A 19,285-nucleotide genomic window follows, 5' to 3' on the forward strand; every position below is an offset into this window, starting at 1 on the left:
CCACCATATACCAAGACAAGGCCAATTTCTTTAAAAAAATTTTTTTTTAATGTTTATTTATTTTTGAGAGAGAGACAGAGTATGAGCAGGGGAGGAACAGAGAGAATGGGAGACACAGAATCTGAAGCAGGCTCCGGGCTCTGAGCTGTCAGCACAGATGTGGGGCTTGAACCCACAAACCATGAGATCATGACCTGAGCCAAAATCAGATGCTCAACTGACTGAGCCACCCAGGCACCCCAAGGCCAATTTCTTTAATAAGGCTCTGTATGATCTGATTTCTATTTGTCTCTCTAGCCTTATTTTCTGGCTCTCCCAAGTTCTGAGAACTCTCTACTTGTAGTTTTCAATCATACCAGACCATTGGATATTTCTATACTGTTCTTTGTGCCTACAGCATTCTTCCAACCTTCCTTTGGGTGATTGCCCTGACTCAGCTGGGGCATTGTATCACGTGGATTGGATTCAGTGGTCCCTTCTGTGCTTCCACAGTGCTCTGTGCATATTGAAGTTGTCTACTGACATGTCTTCCCCTAACTAGAACCGAGCATGTCCAGTGTAGGGAACATGTCTCATCCATTTCTGTACCTGAGAACTTACTAAAGCCTGGCACACAGCATTCCCTCCGGAAACATTTACTGAGCTGCACTTTAGCACTTACTTACAGTCTAGCAATGATCATATTATATTCCACTCAACTGCATTGTATTCCAGCAATTGTTTCACATGTGCTAATTTTGACTCTACATCTAGATTCCAAGTTCCTGGAGGCCAGACTATGTCTTACATTTCTCAGCAGTCTTCATCACCCCTAACCTAGTGGATCCCCTAAATAAACATTCAAAAAGTGCTCAGTTAATGAAGGGATGAATGTGTAAATGGATGGATAGCATTAAATAAATAAATATTTTCCTTCTACCTTTCCAGTTGGGAAATTATGAGTGAATCCTTCGCTTGTTACCAGCATCCTTGCAGGCAGGCCTCAGGAGGAAAGTCTTCCTAAAAAGATGAGTGTCCATGGGGAATTTCCTGAGCTTTTACCTTCCCAGCTATGCCCTGATCCCTTTATTGCCAAAGCTGGCTTCACCCTCCTGGCTGAGGGGACTGAAGGAGGGGAGATCCCAAAGGTTCCAAGGCACATGTGATCCTGAACTTTCCAGTCTGGAGCCCTACCACTCCTTCCTCCCTAACTATACTGCTTGGTGGCTAAGTAACTCTTATGGATTAAGGCCCAGGAACTCAGGCTCTTCTCTTCTCCTACTCTGGTGACTTCCTCTGGCCCGGGAGACTGGATGTGCTCCTGCTAATGGTCTGGAAGTGCTCTCTCCTGTTAGCCTGGACTCCCAGGAGGTCTTGAGAAAGGCAGAAGTCTGGAGAAGCTGGGAAACACTGAGCAGGTCTATGCCTGAGGTAGCCCAGATGACAGCCAGCAAGTTGTGCTGAGGATTCTCTAAGTGGACTTTATAGCCCAGACCCCAGGAGGCAGTCTAAGAGAAGAGGAAGGAAGAACTGAGTCTCCTGTGATGTGTCCCCTTAAAAACTGATCAGCCAGGCCTATTTGCAGATGGAAGTGAGGCCATGCCTGCTGCTGGACACAGAGACTGACAAAGGGCCCAGCGTTGTACTCAGATTTGCCTGTGCTTGAATGTCAGTAGACTCTGAAAGTGACTTGGACTGCTCCTGTCTCTGAGCCTCTGAGTGTTATGGAGAAACAGGATCAGCTATGTAACTTGTGGGGTCCAGTGCACAAGGAAACAGTGGGTTCCCTTGTTCAAAAGTTTTAAGAATTCTAAGATGATGACAAGAGAGCATTAAAGCAAGCAGAGTATCCATCTATGCACTAGGATGTGTGTGACTATACCGATTGCCTCTGTGAAGCTGGTGCTGCGAGGGGTTACTTGAGAAAAGTGTGTGAGTGGGGCTATAACCAGGACTGTATTAGCGACTGCTCTCAAGTTAACCTACTAACTGTGTGTCTTGAAGTCAGGGACTTTATCTTCCTTGGGTCTCTTCCCTGGGACCCAGAAGCACTAACCACTGACTGGGTAAAAGTTGTAGTTTAGTTGGTCTTGGGGTAGAGACTGCCTTCCTGTGTGTTGGTGTGGTTCCAGAATGAGGGAGGCTTCAGGACCTGGAGCCTAGGTTGGAGGTCACAAGGCTAAGAAAACTCAAGGTGGCTATTAGTCCCAGTGCCATTTGGTTTAAATTAAGGCACCTAAGAAGTCCACTTTAGAATATAATTCACTTCACTACCAAGAAAGAGGGAACACATTACTCCCTTAGTGAGTAAGAGTTTACAACATTTTGGCAAATGAGCCTTCAAAGAAGGTAATTCAGAGCCAATATGGGGATTTTTAAAAGTACTTGAACAGTAGGGCTTTATTTAAATGGAAAAATATATTCTAACTTGAACAGAAGGACTCAATTTTGTAAAAGTGAAAATTTTTCCCTAAATGAATCTGTTAATTCAATGTTGGCCCAATCAAATCTCAACAGGATAATCTTTGTTTTAAACTTGGAAAAATGGTATTAAGATTGATTTGGAAAAATAAGCATGGGAGGAGAACCAGGAAAATTTTTTTTAAAAACTAAAACAGGAGGATAGGAGCTCAGACATTAAAATACATTTTCAAGAGCACATAAAAGGGCCCGTGGGACTCTCTTCTGCTCAAGCAGGTCCAGTGGATGTTCCTCTCTGCTCCTGTAGCCCTGACTGCTGAACCCTGGGCCAAGTCTTGAAGGTTGTGTTCCTCAGATCCCAGGCCACTTGGACTGCTCTGCCTAGGTGCTTATCAGGCACAACAGGAAGCTAGGGGACCCGCCCACTGCCCATTGCCTCCAGGTTGCACACACACAGGTGGCTTCAACTCCTTGAGGGGCCATGCTGCAAAAGCCTTCTCCTGCAGGTTAGACTCATAAAGAAATTTGCACCAGTTCCAGGTGCCTGGCCTCACTTGTCACTCCTGAGGGTAAGGGGGTCATCAGGTCAAAAGAAGTGGGTTTTTTTTTTTTTAATGTTTATTTATTTTTGAGAGCGCGTGTGAGAGAGTGCGTGCAAGTAGGGAAGAGTCAGAGAGAGATGGAGACACAGAATCTGAAGCAGGCTCCAGGCTCTGAGCTGTCAGCACAGAGCCCGACACGGGGCTCAAACTCACAGACCGTGAGATCATGACCTGAGCCGAAGCTGGACACCCAACCTGAAGAGAAGTTTTAAACAAGAAGGTAGCCTACTGTTCTAGGCACTGGCTGATGCACGCTAGGCTCCTCTCAGTTATCAGGGGTGGTATACACACTCTGAGCTGTCCAGAGCTCTGGCATAGCATTACTTCTTTCCACTGGCTGTTACCTGGGTCCTTGTGCTTTGTCTTCCTTGAGTGTTGGCACCCAAAATTCGAAGAATTAATTAAAGGACAGGGAAAAATTAGGATCAACATCTGGTGTAGAGGAAAGTTGAACTGATTAAAATTGGGTGTGATGTGTCTCTGAGTGTCGGTGGCTTGCCTTCCTTCATCACTCTTCCCATCCCCCTTCAGTCCCAGTGATAACTAAGAGGACTATTCCAGAAAGCAGTGGGGATCTAGATATGTGGGCACTCAGTCCCTCCTGGTAGCCCTGGGCTCTGTTCCCACGAGGGATACTTGCTTCACTTGCTTCTCTATGAATTTTCTTTGGGGGCAAATGGTTTGGAGTGAGTGAAACAACATCCCATGACGGCAGTTTATCCCCTTCTGGAAACCAATGTTTGTTTTTGCCAAACACTGGGCATGCAAAGCAAGTTGCTTTTTGTCTAAACTGGGAACAGAGATCTTGTTGAGCCAGAGGTGGATTTCTAATCTTCTTTCTCTGCATCTGACGTAGGACTAGTGGTCCTTGTCCCGAACGGAGTCATTGCAGAGGCCTGAGAGAGAAAAAGCAAATTTGCCAGGAGCCCGAATGGGGTCTGGTGTGTTGACATTCACTGGCTGAGACTTAGATCAGCTGTCACTGCAGACAGACCTGTTTTTTTATTTTAATGCTGCGGCATAAACCGAGTGGCTGTAAGTTCAGCTTCCAGCAGGGGCTGGAACTCAGGGCACATCTGGTTCTTAATAGGTCCTTAGAAGAGTGTTGCAGAGACCAGCTTTTTGAGAGCAGAAAGGGCTGAGGGCCTGGGGCCCAGCACCCCTCCTCCCAGTCCCCGTCTGCTGCATTGCACCACGGATTCAGTGAAGACATCATCCTCACCTCATTCAGAGAGCTGCTTGCTGCTCTGCTCTGACAATTAGACTGGCTGCTGCAGAGAAGTGCTCATACTCACTGACATATGGCTTTTTAAAGTGATAAATTGCATTAGCAAATTTCTTATTAGCTCTGCTGTCAGGAAGGAGCTCCTGCCATGTTAGCTTGCTGAGGCTGATGTATAACTTCCCGGCCATTAATTACCATGCCAAGGGCTAAAGAGACTCAGAGGCTGGTGGGTGGAGGCCCTCATTCTCTCTTCTCCCTCCTGTGGGAGGTCAGGGAAGCTGGTCTTGGTGTTGAGCTGTCTTAGTTCTGACTTGCAGTGGGCTCTGTACTTTGGGCTCCTGATCCTGGTAGGTATGGCACAGGATGCCCAGACACCATCTGGGCTGATTGGAGCTGGGTTCTCCCTTAGGGCCTCCAGGATTTGGCAGCTTGGAATCCGCACAGCATCTCCTTTAGAGCTACATGTTCAATGCAGAGCCTGGGCTGTGTCCCAGAAAGGTGATCTGGCCTCTCCCTGGGGGTCCAAGGCTACTGATTCTTCTCCTACCTCCTCCCCTCACTCCAGACAGCTGAAGAGTCTCCTCCCCAAAGGTGACATCATGTCTCCTGCTCAGATCTTCTCTTGGTGACTATCCATGGAACTGCATATTCAGGATGTTCAACCCCTGATTTCTATGGGCTCAGGCTTCTATTTTACACGAGGAATTGCATAAAACACACTCATCAATGGGAAAAATGAGAGAAGGAACATTTCATCTTTTTGTTTTACCTATCGCCCCAAACTAGTAACCATTTGGGTGGGGTCTCTGACTCCTTTGAGAATCAGACAGAACAAACAGATTCTCATCCCAAGGAAAACACACATACTCACACTAGTGCATTCAGTTTCAGGGCCTTCCCAGACCCTTGGCAGCCCATTTGTGAATCTGTGTTTTATAAGTGCTCTTTCCAAGCCCCTCAGAGCTGCCAATCCCTGGGAAGGGACCATATCAGCAGCCTCCTGCCACAGAAAGTGAGCTAGCCTTTTCCTAAAACAACAGCAGATATGGCTCTCCGGGGCAACCCTGGGCACTGTCTGGTGAAGGCCACTACATGCAATTGCATCATTTCTTGGGTTACATTAGACATGGTGGGTCTGAGAAATGGGCTCGGGGAAGCAATGATTCTGGGGCTATATCTGCATTAACAACTCCTTCTGAGAAATCAGTTCTGTGGTTGGGACATTTTCTTGTCCTGGTGTGCTCCTTCTAAGAAGGGAGGTGGGGGTGGGGAGGAGGAGGCAGAGACTGGCAGAAAAGAGAAGATTCTGAAATGGGTAAGGGGGATGGTGCATATATGCATGCTTGTGTGCGTGGGTGGGGGGGGTGCGGGGAGAGAGAGACAGAGACAGAGAAGCAGAGAGAATGGAGAAGAGTGCTGAATTCCCCATTATTCAGCTTTAGGATGCTTGAGATGGAATCTTGGAAAAATTGTGAGGATGGATTTGCACTTTTTCACATGCATGGCCTCAAATTCTGCATCATATTGAGCTCTGGCTGGGAATAATAATAATGCTCTGCTCTGTGAAATTTAACACGCTTCTTTCTTGTCACCTCTCAGAAGGCTGGGCTTTAGGAAATGCCTATAGGAGGGCGGAAAGGTGGAAAAAATCCTCTAAGTGAGGGAGGTGGCTGCCAAATTATTCTCCAGGGTCCCCAGTTGTTTCCATGCCTCCCTGAGGGAAGCAAGAGGTCAAAAGTGCTGTAATAAAACCAGACCCAGCCATGGTTCCTTTGCGGGATGGAAGGCACTGATAAGCAGTCCAGCATGGATTGCCTCTTTCTCTGAACTTGGGAATACATCTTGACATTAGCCCAGATCCCAATGTGGCCTCTGGCCTGCAGGTGGTCCAGGCCCACCCTCACATTCCCCCCACCCCTCTCCTTCAGGTTGGTGCAGGCATGAGCTGGGTTCTTACTCCAACCCTTCTTAGCATCTGTCTGGTTTTCCAAGAATCCTTCCAGGATGGCACAGCTTGGGATCCAGCCCCACCGGTTTGACTTGCTCACCATTCCCTTTGGGTGTGTTATGTCTGAGCTCCAGCAGGTTGGCTCATATCTGAGGAGGCCACTCATTGGGCTTCTAGCTCCACACCACAGCCTTCCTTGCCTATCCAGCTCCATGGTCCAGAAACTGAGGTATGACAAGCCACCCTGCCAGCATCCTATGTGCTCCCCTCACTCCCAGGACAAACACCCTGGCCACTGAGAGACGTCCAAAGGGCCCAAGATTGTGTGAACTGGGAGAAGCCTACTCAGGCTGACTTGGTCTCTGAGGACTGTTGGGCCTGGGATTAAATATGTCTTCTCCCTGCCCACAGGCCAAGATAGGGCACTGAAGCAGAGGGGTCATTCCAGAGAAAGAAGGACACTGTTGGCTGCCAAGAGGATGATATTCTGCAATGGCTCATGGATGAAGGGAAAGGAACCCATCCCTGAAAATGTTCCGCAAACATCTACTGTCTGTCCTGCATGGCCTCACCATTTTCTCCTTTCCAGCTCTGGGATTCAAAGTGGGCTCTGCACTTTGGGCTCCTGATACTGGTGGGGAGGGCACAGGATGTCTCATGCCATGCCTCTTGCTAGCTTAATCCCCACAAGAATCAGGTTAGGCTGTGTCTGAAGTTAGGGGCCTTTCCCCCAGTCTTGGCAAGGAGCAGCATCAGAGGCCCAGGAATGTTGGAAGCATGGGATATGTTTTTCTAGGAAGTTAACTTACTTTCAAGAAAAGGATTTGAAATGGGGGGAACTAAACAGCTTCCCAACTCTGTGTCCTGAGACCCCTGTACTCCATAGCAACCAGAGTTCCATGGAAAGAAGAAGAAACAATTAACTAAAGCAGCCCCCTGCCCCTCCCCATTTCTTTCTGTCCCATGTATGTGTTTGATTTTTGTCACAGAACCTATCACAATCTTGCCTTTATTTTGTGTGTTTGTGTCCTAGATACTGTCTGTCTCCTTCTACTACTCTCTCGTTCATTACTTCATGAGAGTAGGCCCTTATTTTGTACATTGTCACATCCCCAGTGCCCAGGAGAGGGTCTGGCTCCCAGTAAAGGTGTGCGATCATTATGTGTTGATATGATGAGAATGGTTAGTATGTGGAGAGGAGGCCAGGACCAGAGAGGCCATCAGGGTAGAAGGAGTGAAAGAGACATTTGGCACCATCCTTTTTACAACCCTTCATGGGCTAGATGGGTAAAGTCCAAGTTTGTCATCTGTCTTCCCAATCCATCTTCCTCAGCTCATTTCTTGCCAGCCCCAACCCTGGTAAGCTTCTGATGCTTCAGCTTCTCCAAACTGCTAAGTGTCTTCACATTCCAGGGTTCTTTCCCATGTGCCCACCTGGAATGCCTTTTGTCTACGTAGTTAGGAACTGTGATACCTGCTTTTTACAGTGACTATGAAGATTAAGGGTTAGAGTATAGAACAAGCTCCCAGCTCATGCTTTACCCCAAACAGAGTCCTCAGTAAACTCTGGGTAGCATCCCTCTCTTTCCTCTTTGTCTGGGGAATGCATCAGCACAGGGGGACCCCTCTTCTGTGCTGCCTCAGGCCATAGTACTTTGTTCTTCCTACAGTTAGAGGCCTGTTAGGGGGTCTGTGTCTCCAAGCTGTCCCCTGGGCAGAGACATCTATATCTCATTTGTATTTAACACGATACTTGGTACAGCAGTAGGTGCTACATGTATGTCTGCTGAATAACTGGAACCGAGAACCTGTGAGGCAATGGGTTGTTCATCTGGCTCATGCCAGAGCATGTACACACACTGATGCTGCCTGGAAGAAAGGTCATTATCTGGGTCCCGCTGACCTGGGAAACTTGGGGGTGGGGGTGTGGGTCTCCCTTCTGTGGCCTAATCGGCCATCTAGTACACCCAGCCATGAAATCAGAATCCACATCCCAAGCACCATAGCCACATCCAATTTTCCATCAATAAAATATTCAGCTGCTCCACAGCCACAATCTGCTCTGTGTCTGGAAGGGAGGAGTTCTTCCCTCTCTGCGCTCCTCCTGGGCACATACTGTCCCCTCCATCCCTGAATCGGTCCTTTGTTATCCTACCTCTGTGCTTTTACTAATGCTCTGTGCCCCCATGCCCACAAAATCAGGACTTCCCTTTCTCCTCCTCCTTATCCAACTCCAATCCACCCTTTTCCAAGGCCCACCACCTCTGTGAACTCTTCATTAGCAGTGATCTTTCCTTGCTGTGGATCCCAGACATGTGTCTGAACAGTAAACCCACATTTCAAAATCATAGACAAGGTGGGATTAGGTTTTTTGGGGTTTTTTAGACTTTATTTTTTAAGTCATCTCCACACCCAATGTGGGGCTCGAACTCACAATCCTGAGATCAAGAGTGGAATGCTCCACTGACTTAGCCAGTCAAGCACCCCTGGGATTAGTTCTTGGGTGGACCCATCCTAGTTCACATGGGATAAAGACCCTTGACTCAAAATGATGGTTTGCTGTTTCTGTGGATTCCCTTCTATAGACTGGGGCAGGGGCTGGGGTACTTAGTAGAAAGCAGGAATGGGAATTTCTAATGAAAGCCTATGGGAGCTTTCAGGGACTTCTGCCTGGCCTGGCCTCCTAAAGCTTCCCCACTTCAACCAAGGCTCATTCTCTGGTCTTGTTCCTACTCCAGAGCAATTATTCTGCAGGGCAGCACAGGGGAACATTTAAGGTCAAAGACAGAATGATCTCTGGCTACAATATGTTGCTTCTGGGTGCATGGTGACTGCTGTTTAATGTGGAGAGCTTGGGATGTTGTGAGATTGCCAACACAGCAGTGAGCTGAAGGCAGCATACTAGCAGATTCTGGGAAGAAAGGGCATTGATATGCGGACCCATGGCCAACCTGTATGATCAGAGCAGTAGGGTCCTGCTTTGTGCATCTTGAAATTAAGTGTGAATAAGATATTTTAAGACTAATTTTTATAACGTTATTCAAATGATTTTGATCAAATGTTTCCTATAATGTGATAAGGGTTGGCCCAATGCCTGCAGGATAGTGTGTGAATAATGGGCATAGGGTTTGGGTTTGGAGCCAGGCAGATGGGGCTTGAATTGGGTTCTGCTTGCTGTTTTGTTGAGGACCACAGACCAGACACTTAACTTTCCTAAGCATTTATATATATATATATATATATATATATATATATATATATATACACACACACACACGTATATATGTCTATGTATATATGTATATATACGAATATATGTCTATGTATATATGTATATGTATGTATGTGTTTATGTGTGAGTGCACATAATATGTTTAGCTCTACAGATAGAACACTTTCATTTTTTGAGCATTCTTTACGTGCTAAACACTATGTCAAGCATTTTATTTTCAATGCCCCCATTTAGCCCTCATAACAACTATGGGAGGAAGATACTATTATTCCCATTTTACTGTTGAGCAAACAGAATTTTAAGAGAGTGGTTAAAGTAATTTGCCATAAGACACATTTATGAAAGGGTAGAACTGGGATTCAGTGTCAGGGTTCCTAAACACTGAAATTTTGCATTCCTGTAAAATGGGAATAAAAATATCTCCCTTAGAGGTATCTGAGGAAGAAACAAGATAAGCTCTATGAAAAAATCTTGTAAACTGCAAAGTATTATTTTCCAAAGACTCAGTTTTTGCCCTCAAGCACTTTACAATCTGACTGAGTTGATCAATACAGTGCTTAGGTAAATCTAACCAAGTGTCAAAACATATGGTGTACACTTTAACTACGTAATTCAATGTGGCATCATCATGAATGGGACAAACGGACAGGGCATGCCTCCTGACATGACATGACAGGGTGCCACGGGGAGGACACAGCATCACCTTGATAGTATATTCTTGCCCCCAAATAGCTGGAATCCAATCAGACAAATCCAGATTGTGGAACATTTTACAAGACAATTTTCCTGGACTCTTCAAAAATGCCAATGTCATAAACAAAACAGAGACAGGGAGAGACCCATACTAAGTTAAAGGAAAATAAAGAGACATGACAATTAAATATACTTTGTGAATCTTGATTGTATCCTGTGTTTTTTTTAAGCCATAAAGAATATTTTGGGAGAATCAGAGAAATTTCAGTATGTTTTATAAATTAGCTAATATTACTGCATCAATGTTAACTTTCTTAGGTGTGATAATGATGTTGTGGTTATGGGAGGAATTATAGGAGGAATGTCCTGGTTCCTAAGTATTTGGAGTGAAATGTAATGATATCTGTGACTTTCAAATGCTTTTGCAAAAACAAAGAGTAGATAGATAGATAGACAGATAGATAGATAGACAATAAGTGTGTATATATAATATATAAACCTATGTATACTTAACATGTTTATATAAAGTGAAAAAAGGGAAACAAATGGCAAAATGTTAACACTTGGTAAATCTAGATAAAGATTTATAGGTTTTCCTGTATGATCCTTTCAACTTTTCTCTAGGTTTGAAAATTTCCCAGCAAACATTGAGACTTGAGCAAACAGGTTTAATAGAGAGGGCAAGTAACTTGCCATTAAACGCATGTATTAAATGGTGGATCCAGGGTTCAATGTATGTCACAGTGCTAAAGGGAGATAGCTTTTTCTTCTTTCCTTCCTCCCTCCCTCCCTCCCTCCCTCCCTCCCTCCCTCCCTCCCTTCCTATTATTTTTTTAATGACAGGTTTTTTTTTTAATGTTTATTTTTGAGAGAGAGAGAGAGAGAGAGAGAGACAGAGCATGAGCAGGGAGGGGCAGAGAGAGAGGGAGACACAGAATCTGAAGCAGGCTCCAGGCTCTGAGCTGTCAGCACTGAACCCGATGCGGGGCTCAAACCCCGTGTGATCATGACCTGAGCCGAAGTCAGACCCTCAACTGACTGAGCAACCCAGGTGCCCCGGGAGATAGCTATTTAAAGGAACCTAGAGCTGAACACTTTTACAATATCTCCAGCAAAGGTATTTCTTCATTGGCTCCATTTTTAATCACTGGGGTCACTCAAGAGGGGGCCCCACACAGTTCCAGGGTCTGAGGCAGCTTCTCCACTCTTGTTCAGGAATGACTCTAGTTGTGAGTTGTCCAATAGAGCTGCTTTCCCTTTGGCTTTAGTGTAGTCAAAATTGTTCCTTGCCCCAGCCTCCAGGTTCCTAGAAGACAAGGCTCAACATTCTTGCAGAAACTGGGAACCCTCTTTGGTGCTGTGGTATCCATGATGCAAACAAAACCCACAGGACAAAAATGGTGAGAAAAGAACCTTCAGCAAACATGCCTGTGGGTCACCATCAGAGTCACCTGAGGTGCTTATTTAAAATGCCCTCCCATTCCTGGGTGGCTCAGTCGGTTAAGCATACGACTCTCGGTTTTGGCTCAGGTCATGATCTCAACAGTTCATGAGATTGAGCCCTGGGTTGAGCTCTTTGCTGACAGTGTGGAGCCTGCTTGGGATTCTCTCTCTCCCTCTCCCTCTGCCCCTCCCCCTCTGCCCCTCCCACTCCCCCCCCTTTCAAAATAAATAAATAAACTTTAAAATGCCATGCCTACTGAGTCTGGGGCCTGGGAATCTTTCATTTTAGCCAGTACCCCAGGGAATGCTGCAGCACACTAAAGTTTGATAACCAATAACTTAGCTTAAAATCCAAACCTCCATAGCTGGCATTCAAGGCTTTGTGAAGCTTGGCTTCCTTACTCCCCAGCATTATCTTCCCTTGCAGTCAGACTGAAGGGTCCTCTAACCTGCTCTCCAGCCTGGGCTTTTGCTGTCCCACCCTTCCTTAGAATCTTTCCTTTCTCCCTTCAATCTATGTGATGCCAACTGAGCCTCAAGACTTAATTCAAGTCCCACCTATTCCCCAGAGTCTTCCTGATTACCCCAGCCCATGTTCCAAGGGTTGCTCCTTTCTGACATCAATGTTAAATTGGTGGCTCCTCTATTATGGTTTGTCACTTGCTGTGGGTTCATGTCATTCTCCTGACCACCTGTGAAATCCTGGAGAGCAGGGTTCACATCTTTTTCTCTTGCATCCTCCTCAGTACCAAGGATAAAGTCTAAGTCTTGGGTAGGTCCTTAGAATCAGGTTGCTAATAACCAAATTGAGGGAAAGATGGGAGAAGAATAGTGTAAAAGAGAGGGGAGAGAGAAGAGGAAGAGGATTGGTTATGGCCATGGTAGCCTTTGTGTAGGGCACAGGACCTTTTGGTTGAGTCTGAGATGCTGGCTCTGTGGATGGGTGTTGTTAGGATGACCATCCTTCCCTTCCCCCATTAATATTTGCATTTAGGGCTGGACTGCTTTGGGGTCCCTGCCTCCTCATGACAATTTGCAACCACAAATTTACATAGAAGGGAAAGAACATCCTGAGAGGGGAGACAGGGCCTTGCCACCTTGCCATATTCCTCGTTTGTCATTCAAAGTCACGTACGGTGAGCGTTGGGCTGGAGGTATGGGCAGTGTAGCCAGGCTCTAGGAGAGTATGACTGTGTTCCTGAGGTAGTATGTGGACTTCTCCCTGAGGCTCTCAGTGGTAGCTCCCTATAGCTCTTTTGTGGCCTACCCCAGATTCCTCCAATGACATCTGCCCAGCTATGCTTGAAGCAGTTGAGACTAGCAAGCAGGTCTGTGGGGGAGAAAAGCATCATGGATATTTTATAATAAATATAAATGAGATTTCCCTTGTAGGCCTAGGAAAGTGAAGCCTGCCATATTCATGCTGTTTCCAGATCCCCTTACACCGTCCCCTCCGTCTGGAATGCTCTCTCCCAGGCCACACTGCTTGACAAACTCCTCAGGGAGACCTGGCTAGACTACCCAAAGTGGAAATAGATTCTGCTTGGAGGCCTCTTGAACAACTCTATCTCCCACTCTGACCATGATTACCTTCTAGGGTGGCAAAGAGAAAAGAAGATCATATTCAGGCCAAAGGTCTTGAAATTGCTTCTTTATTTCTGTCTTTCCATATTTCACTGATAAGGCTGGCAACCCTGAGTGCCCCACCTCAGAGCATCTTGGCTAGTGGGTCCCCCAGATGGTGTTGAGTGGTTGCATACTGCACAGAGGGACGGCTCTGAGCCTTCCGGGATGCTTCTCAGCCAGGAGTTGTCTGTCCCAGCTCAGACAAAGGACATACTCAACCACAATGGCCATGGAACAAAAAACAAGGCAGCAGATGGAAGAAGAGCTGCAAAGATAGCAGTTGTTGGAGCAGCAAGGAAAGAAAGGTCAGTGACCCTATGAAATGTAAGCACAGTTTGGCTGGGGAGAGCCGGGAACCACAGAGCTGGCTCCTAAGGGAGGAAAAATGAAAAGAGAAAAATCAGTGATGCGGGAAGCTTCTCCTCACTAGCATCCTTTAATGGCTGCAGGGGGAGGGGGAAGGACATATTCTGGAGCTGGGAATATATTAGCTGCCGGTGTTACCAAGGGAGTTGTGGAGCGCCCGCAGGCCTCTCAGGAGATGGTAGATAATTATGGATGGGTCTCTGGTTTGATAGAGCTCTGCCTCAGGGTGAAGGATGGAATACATATGACCCCTTCAAGCTCCCCTTATCTGTACCAGAGCAGGTCACTGCAAAACAAAGAGAATTCAGGAGGCTGCCACATAATTTTTTGTGTTGCATGCTTCCTTTAGTTTGTCCTTTAGATTTCTGTCAGAAATCTCCTGACAGAAGTGCTAAGTGTTCAAAACCAGAATGAATTTGGGGATTTCACTACACCCACTCCAACTCCTTGCCCCTTTATTTAAAATAATAATTAAAACTCCAATCTCCTGAAATCCTTAAGACAGAGGCTTTATAGTCAACAAGAACATCATCTTTAGCTTTCATTAGAAATGTCTTGCATTTCTCTTTGGTTTTAAGGGAGGGTGATGTACACTGGAATATTAATGCAGAGCATTTAGATGAGGCTCTTAATTTGAAAAGAATGTGAGAATTAATGCTTGAGTTTAATCGGAGCCTGAATCATCACAGATTGATTTTTACCCTCTTTTCCTTAATCAATTTCACCCTAATTAATTCTTCTGTGGCTAAGTCTTGTTACATTAGATAGTCTGCTGATTATTTCCACAATCAAGAGACTATATTCATGCATTTTTAATAAGGAACGACTGCATCCTTTTTCATAAGTGATCCTGCTGGTTGGCAGTTGCAGCCGCTAAAATAATTATAGAGCAGATTACTTACTTTTAAAGCATTGTTTGCTGTCATATTCATCCTAGGTGACAATTTGGAAGAGCTCCGGAGGCTGCTATAATCGGGGAGAGGAGCAGGGTATTTAATGTGGCAATTTTCAATGTCAAGTGCTATTTATTCATAGGTCAGTGCCTTTTTAAAAAAAAGTAAACACAGGGATAATTTGGTCCTGCTGGCTGATGAAGCCATGTGCTAGGCTGCCTGGCACCTTCTGCCTTCAACTATGACTGGTCCAAATATGGTTATTCATGTCTGATCATTACTTATATGATGGGGTGCTCTCTTTATCAGACCCTGATACCACTGCAACTTGGAGGGCTTGAAGCAGGGAACGCAGTAATTCCAAAGCCTCAGCTATTTTCTGTTTAGCAAAGGAAGAGGAAAATCTACCTACCAGAAAAGACCGTTTTTTGTTTTGGGAAAAACACTGGGCTTTTTGGTTATGCAGAGGAAAACTCAGAGCTGATTCTAGAATGGACAAATGGAGACAAGAAGAAATAAATGGCTGTGCATACTAATATAGAAGGCTGTCTTTCCAATGGGCAGACATAGCTACCACACTCACTGCAGAAGTTCTTCTAGGGTTCACTTTGTAGAGGAGGAGCTTTCCTCTTCTCTAGGAAAAAAACAAAGAGGTGGGGGCTGGACTCCAGGTAGGGGAGTCTGGCCAAGGGCCCCCCTGTCTGGGAGTTAGGTTAGCTCTGTAGTCAGATGGCAGGCGTGAAGGCTGTGGAGGGAGAAGGCAGGCAGGGGACCCAGGCCATGGGTCAGTGGGCTCTAGGAGAGTTTATAGGCAGCCTCCTCCAACTTTTTTTTTTTTAATGATTATTTACTTATTTTGACAGAGATTGAGAGAGAGAGAGGAGGGCAGAGAGAGGAAGAGACAGAATCTCAAGCAGGTTCCACGTTGTCAGTGCATAGCCCAATGTGGGGCTTGATCTCACAAACCACTGCAAGATCATGACCTGAGCTGAAATCAAGACAAAATCAGATGCTTAACCAACTGTGCCATGCAGGCACCCCCAACTTAATTGTCTTTATTCTGTGATTGTAACTCTCTTTTGCCAATCCCCAGCTTTCAGCAGTTTTATTAACTTACAGCTTTAGCAAAATAAGAAGCTACAGCCACACTTGCAACACAGTGGGGCAAGGGAATGTGATCTTCCCTTAGACCTCCTCCCCTACAGCCTGCTCAAGAAAGCACGATCGTCTTGGAGCCTGTGTGAGGGGTCACAGATTGGCCCTGGGGAAGGAAGAGACTCATGAGGATCCATGTGGAGATAGAGACTCAAGTTGAGGCCTCACTCAGGTGGGCAGGTGCAGAAGGGGAATGAAACAAACTTCTGTCACTATATACCAGAGAGAGAGACCTTCAGAAGGAGAAACTACAGTGTGCAAATTACACAGGCCTGGGTTGTTGGCTAGCAGCCATCTGGGTTGCCCTTAATACATACTGAAGTTGGCCAGAGTCTCAGAGGTTGTCCTGCTCTCTCTACTCTCCACACCAGCTGTTCAGGGAAATAGCCAAACTGTAGCAGCCTCCAGCTCGTTTCCCAGGAACATCACCGCCAGCTGCTCTGCAGAGCCCTGAGCCAGTAACTAGAGGCGTCACTGAACCTTAGGTCATTACTCCACCCCTGCTGCAGATGAGGAGACTGAACAGTTCTGAGACAGTTACTATCTATGGTGAAATGATCAAAACAGGTATCCTTAGACTACTGAAGGCATTGAGGAGATTGGAAGGACAAGACCTGAATAAATATTTGGCGACATGGTAAATAAATGGCAAGCTGGCTGGGTGTCCTGAGCCAGCCCTCCAACCTCTGTTTCACAGAGAGGGAACTTAGGCTCAGAGAAGTAATGTGACTTGCTCAAGGTGACTCTATTGATGAGGAACAGGTTCAGGAATTGGGTCCCAGGTCACCACTTCCCAACTTAAATCTCCTTCTGTATAGCCCATCCCTTAAGTGAATTCTTTTTTAGCTAGAGACAGGGAGCTAGCTCTCACTCCTCCATGGTATGCATGTCTAAAACACATTCAATCCTCATGAATATTTCTTTTTTTAATGTTTATTTACTTTGAAAGAGAGAGAGCATGAGAGAGAGAGAGAGCTTGCAAGCAGGGGGAACAGCAGTGAGAAAGGGGGAGAGAATCCCAAGCAGGCTCCACACTGCCAGTTCAGAGCCTGATGCAGGACTTAAACTCACAAGCCATGAGATCATCACCTGAGTGGACTGAGGCGCCCCTAATCTTCATGAATATTTCTAAGACCCATTTTCAGCTTTGTCTTTGATCTGTATCCCTGAGGCAAGATAAATGATAACCACTGGAAGGTCAGCTGCTGGGGATATTGGGTTAAAGGAGCTAAGGAAGTAAATCACTTGGTAAGTGAACTTAGAAAGGCCAAGATGTTAAACTCCAAGCCAACCAGGATTTAATTTATTTGTTACTGAGGTCAGTGCCATTTTTACTGCACACTAATAAAAGTCTGAGCTCTGTTGCCAAGATTCAAGAAAAATCTTAGTTGTCTTTTTTCCCCTCCACTAGTAAGAAAATGGAGGCTGTCAAATATGGGAAGGCTGGAAGAAAGGGAATAAAGGAGAAAATACAGAATGTTCTTCCCCTCCTCTGGTCTGCACTCTCTGTTTCTGGGACAGATGGAGTCATTTCGTCTTGCTCATCAAGTTCATGGCTGCTCTAGGAACAGAGGTCCCTTCCTAGAGGCAACTTCCTTCCTCGTATAGCCAGTGCTTTGGGTCAGAAGGTGGGCAACTCAGTGTTTTGGGAAGTGTGGAGTTCAATATAGGAGACCTCCCATATGTCCAGACCCCTTGATTTCCCTGTCCTCACTCATCTCAGTTGTCTCTTGCCCATTCTCTTGAACTCGTAAAACCACTGCCAGCTCCACATGTGCTCAGTTCACCTTAGTAAGTCATTTAAAAAGCTTTTTCTCCTCCTGGAATTTCCTCTCTGGTTCTCACAGTACTTGCCTGGGATTACACAGATTGTTTGTGTGCCCTAGACCACTTTATAGGCCACTCCTCTGCTCTACCTCTGTCCCTTAAAGAATTGACGTGGCTCACAGGCTGGTGAGGAATAATCAAAACAATACAAACAACAGCAATTAAAATTAACCATCTATTGAACAGCTACTATTTTTGGGAGAGGGGCTTCACATAGCTTCACTACCTCACAGATTCTTCATCTTCACCATTGAGCTCTGCAAGGTAGCTTTTATTATCCCCGTTTTGTAGATGAGTAAATACATACAGAGAGGTTGAACAATTTGAATAATTTGTCCAAGCAAGATTAACAGTAGCCAACTGAATTGCATCAACCAACCTGCGTAAAGGACTTATGGATGACAGGGGCAATGGGGCAGACTCTCCAGCACTACCTCTGGGGATCAGCCTCCATCCAAAAGCATCCCGGCCCTGGGCAGGGTGAGGCCTGGACTGGCAGGAGGCCACCGAGGCCTTCTGTCAGCTCACTACCCGGGATCACTTCCTCCCTTGCTCTGGCTTCTTGCATGCCATGCAGTCTTCTGACCATAGGTCATCCCCCTGTGTATTGTGTACCTGCAGGGAAAAGGTGTGCAGGCCTGCAGAGGCAGGGATCCCAGTCTTCTGGGCGGTCGTTACTCAGGACTGCACCCACTTGCTGTTCTCTTGTCCTGGAATGCCTCCCCTGCCCCCTCACCTTGGCTCTGTGGAGATGGCTTTAACTTGGCTAAGTGCCCCCCCTTCCTCATGTTCCCACACCTAAACCTAAGTATCTCTTATGGTGCCTATCATTCTCTGCTCTTAATTATTTATGTAGATTTTTAAAATTAATAGACTTTTAGAGCAGCTTTAGGTTTCTAGAAAAATGGAGCTGGCTGTACAGAGTTCCCTCCTAAGCCCTCCCCCCACCTCCCCTCATGCACTACCACCAATCAAGGTCCACAGTATGTGTGAGCCATTACTTTTTGTTGTACATTTTATGGGTCAGGACAAATTTCTAATGACATGTACCCACCATTATGGTATCATGCAGAGTTTCAGTGCCCTCAAAATCCTCTGTGCTCTGCTGTTCATCCCTCTCTCCCCACTAACACCTGGAAACCACTGATCTTTTTACTGTCTTCATAGTTTTGCCCTTCCCAGAACGTCAAGTAGTTAGAATCATACAATATGGAGCCTTTTCAGATTGGCTTCTTGTACTGAATAATATACATTGAAGTTTCCTCCATGTTTTTCCATGGCTTAATAGCTCATTACTTTTTACTACTGAATAATATTCCATTATATGGATGGACCACAGTTTATTTCTATCCATTCACCTGCTGAAGGACATCTTGGTTGCCCCTAAGTTTGGGCAGTTATGAATAAGAGGTCCGGGAGTTTGAGCCCCGCGTCGGGCTCTGTGCTGACAGCTCAGAGCCTGAAGCCTGCTTCGGATTCTGTGTCTCCCTCTCTCTCTGACCCTCCCTCATTCATGCTCTGTCTCTCTCTGTCTCAAAAATAAATAAACATTAAAAAAAATAAAAAAAAACCCTGCCAATCTGTCTTCCAAAATAGCTATACCATTTTGCATTCTCACCAGCAATGAATGAGAATTCCTTTTGCTCCACATCCTTGCCAACATTTAGTGTTGTTGTGTTCTGGAATTTGGCCATTCTAATAGGTGTGGAGTATAATCTCATTGTTTTAATTTGAAATTCCCTCATGACACATGGTGTTGGGCATTTCCTCATATGCTTATTTTGCCATTTGTATTTTCTGTGGTGAGGTATCTATCTGTTTAGATCTTGTGCCCAGTTTTTGTGTTGCTTGCTCCTTAATGTTGGGTTTTAACAA

At 45.7% G+C, this 19,285-nt stretch overlaps 1 long non-coding RNA gene across 3 annotated transcripts in view; it reads right to left on the minus strand.

Moving 5' to 3' along the window:
* Positions 1–19,285, minus strand: part of LOC147582536 (uncharacterized) — a 124,360-nt gene that overhangs the window by 64,855 nt on the left and 40,220 nt on the right. The window contains exons 3-4 of one of the 3 annotated variants that reach the window (XR_015249231.1): positions 14,438–14,501; positions 13,179–13,540 (exon numbers count right to left, since the gene is read on the minus strand). The exons of 1 other annotated variant lie outside the window; for it this stretch is intronic. This is a non-coding gene — a long non-coding RNA (uncharacterized LOC147582536). Of the gene's footprint in view, positions 1–13,178; positions 13,541–14,437; positions 14,502–19,285 lie in introns of those variants that run through there. One more of the 3 variants, XR_015249233.1, reaches the window with a different exon arrangement.

This window comes from Puma concolor, chromosome A3 (genome assembly GCF_028749965.1).
Source record: "Puma concolor isolate L17-30 chromosome A3, mPumCon1.1.hap2, whole genome shotgun sequence".
NCBI classification, from domain to species: domain Eukaryota; kingdom Metazoa; phylum Chordata; class Mammalia; order Carnivora; family Felidae; genus Puma; species Puma concolor.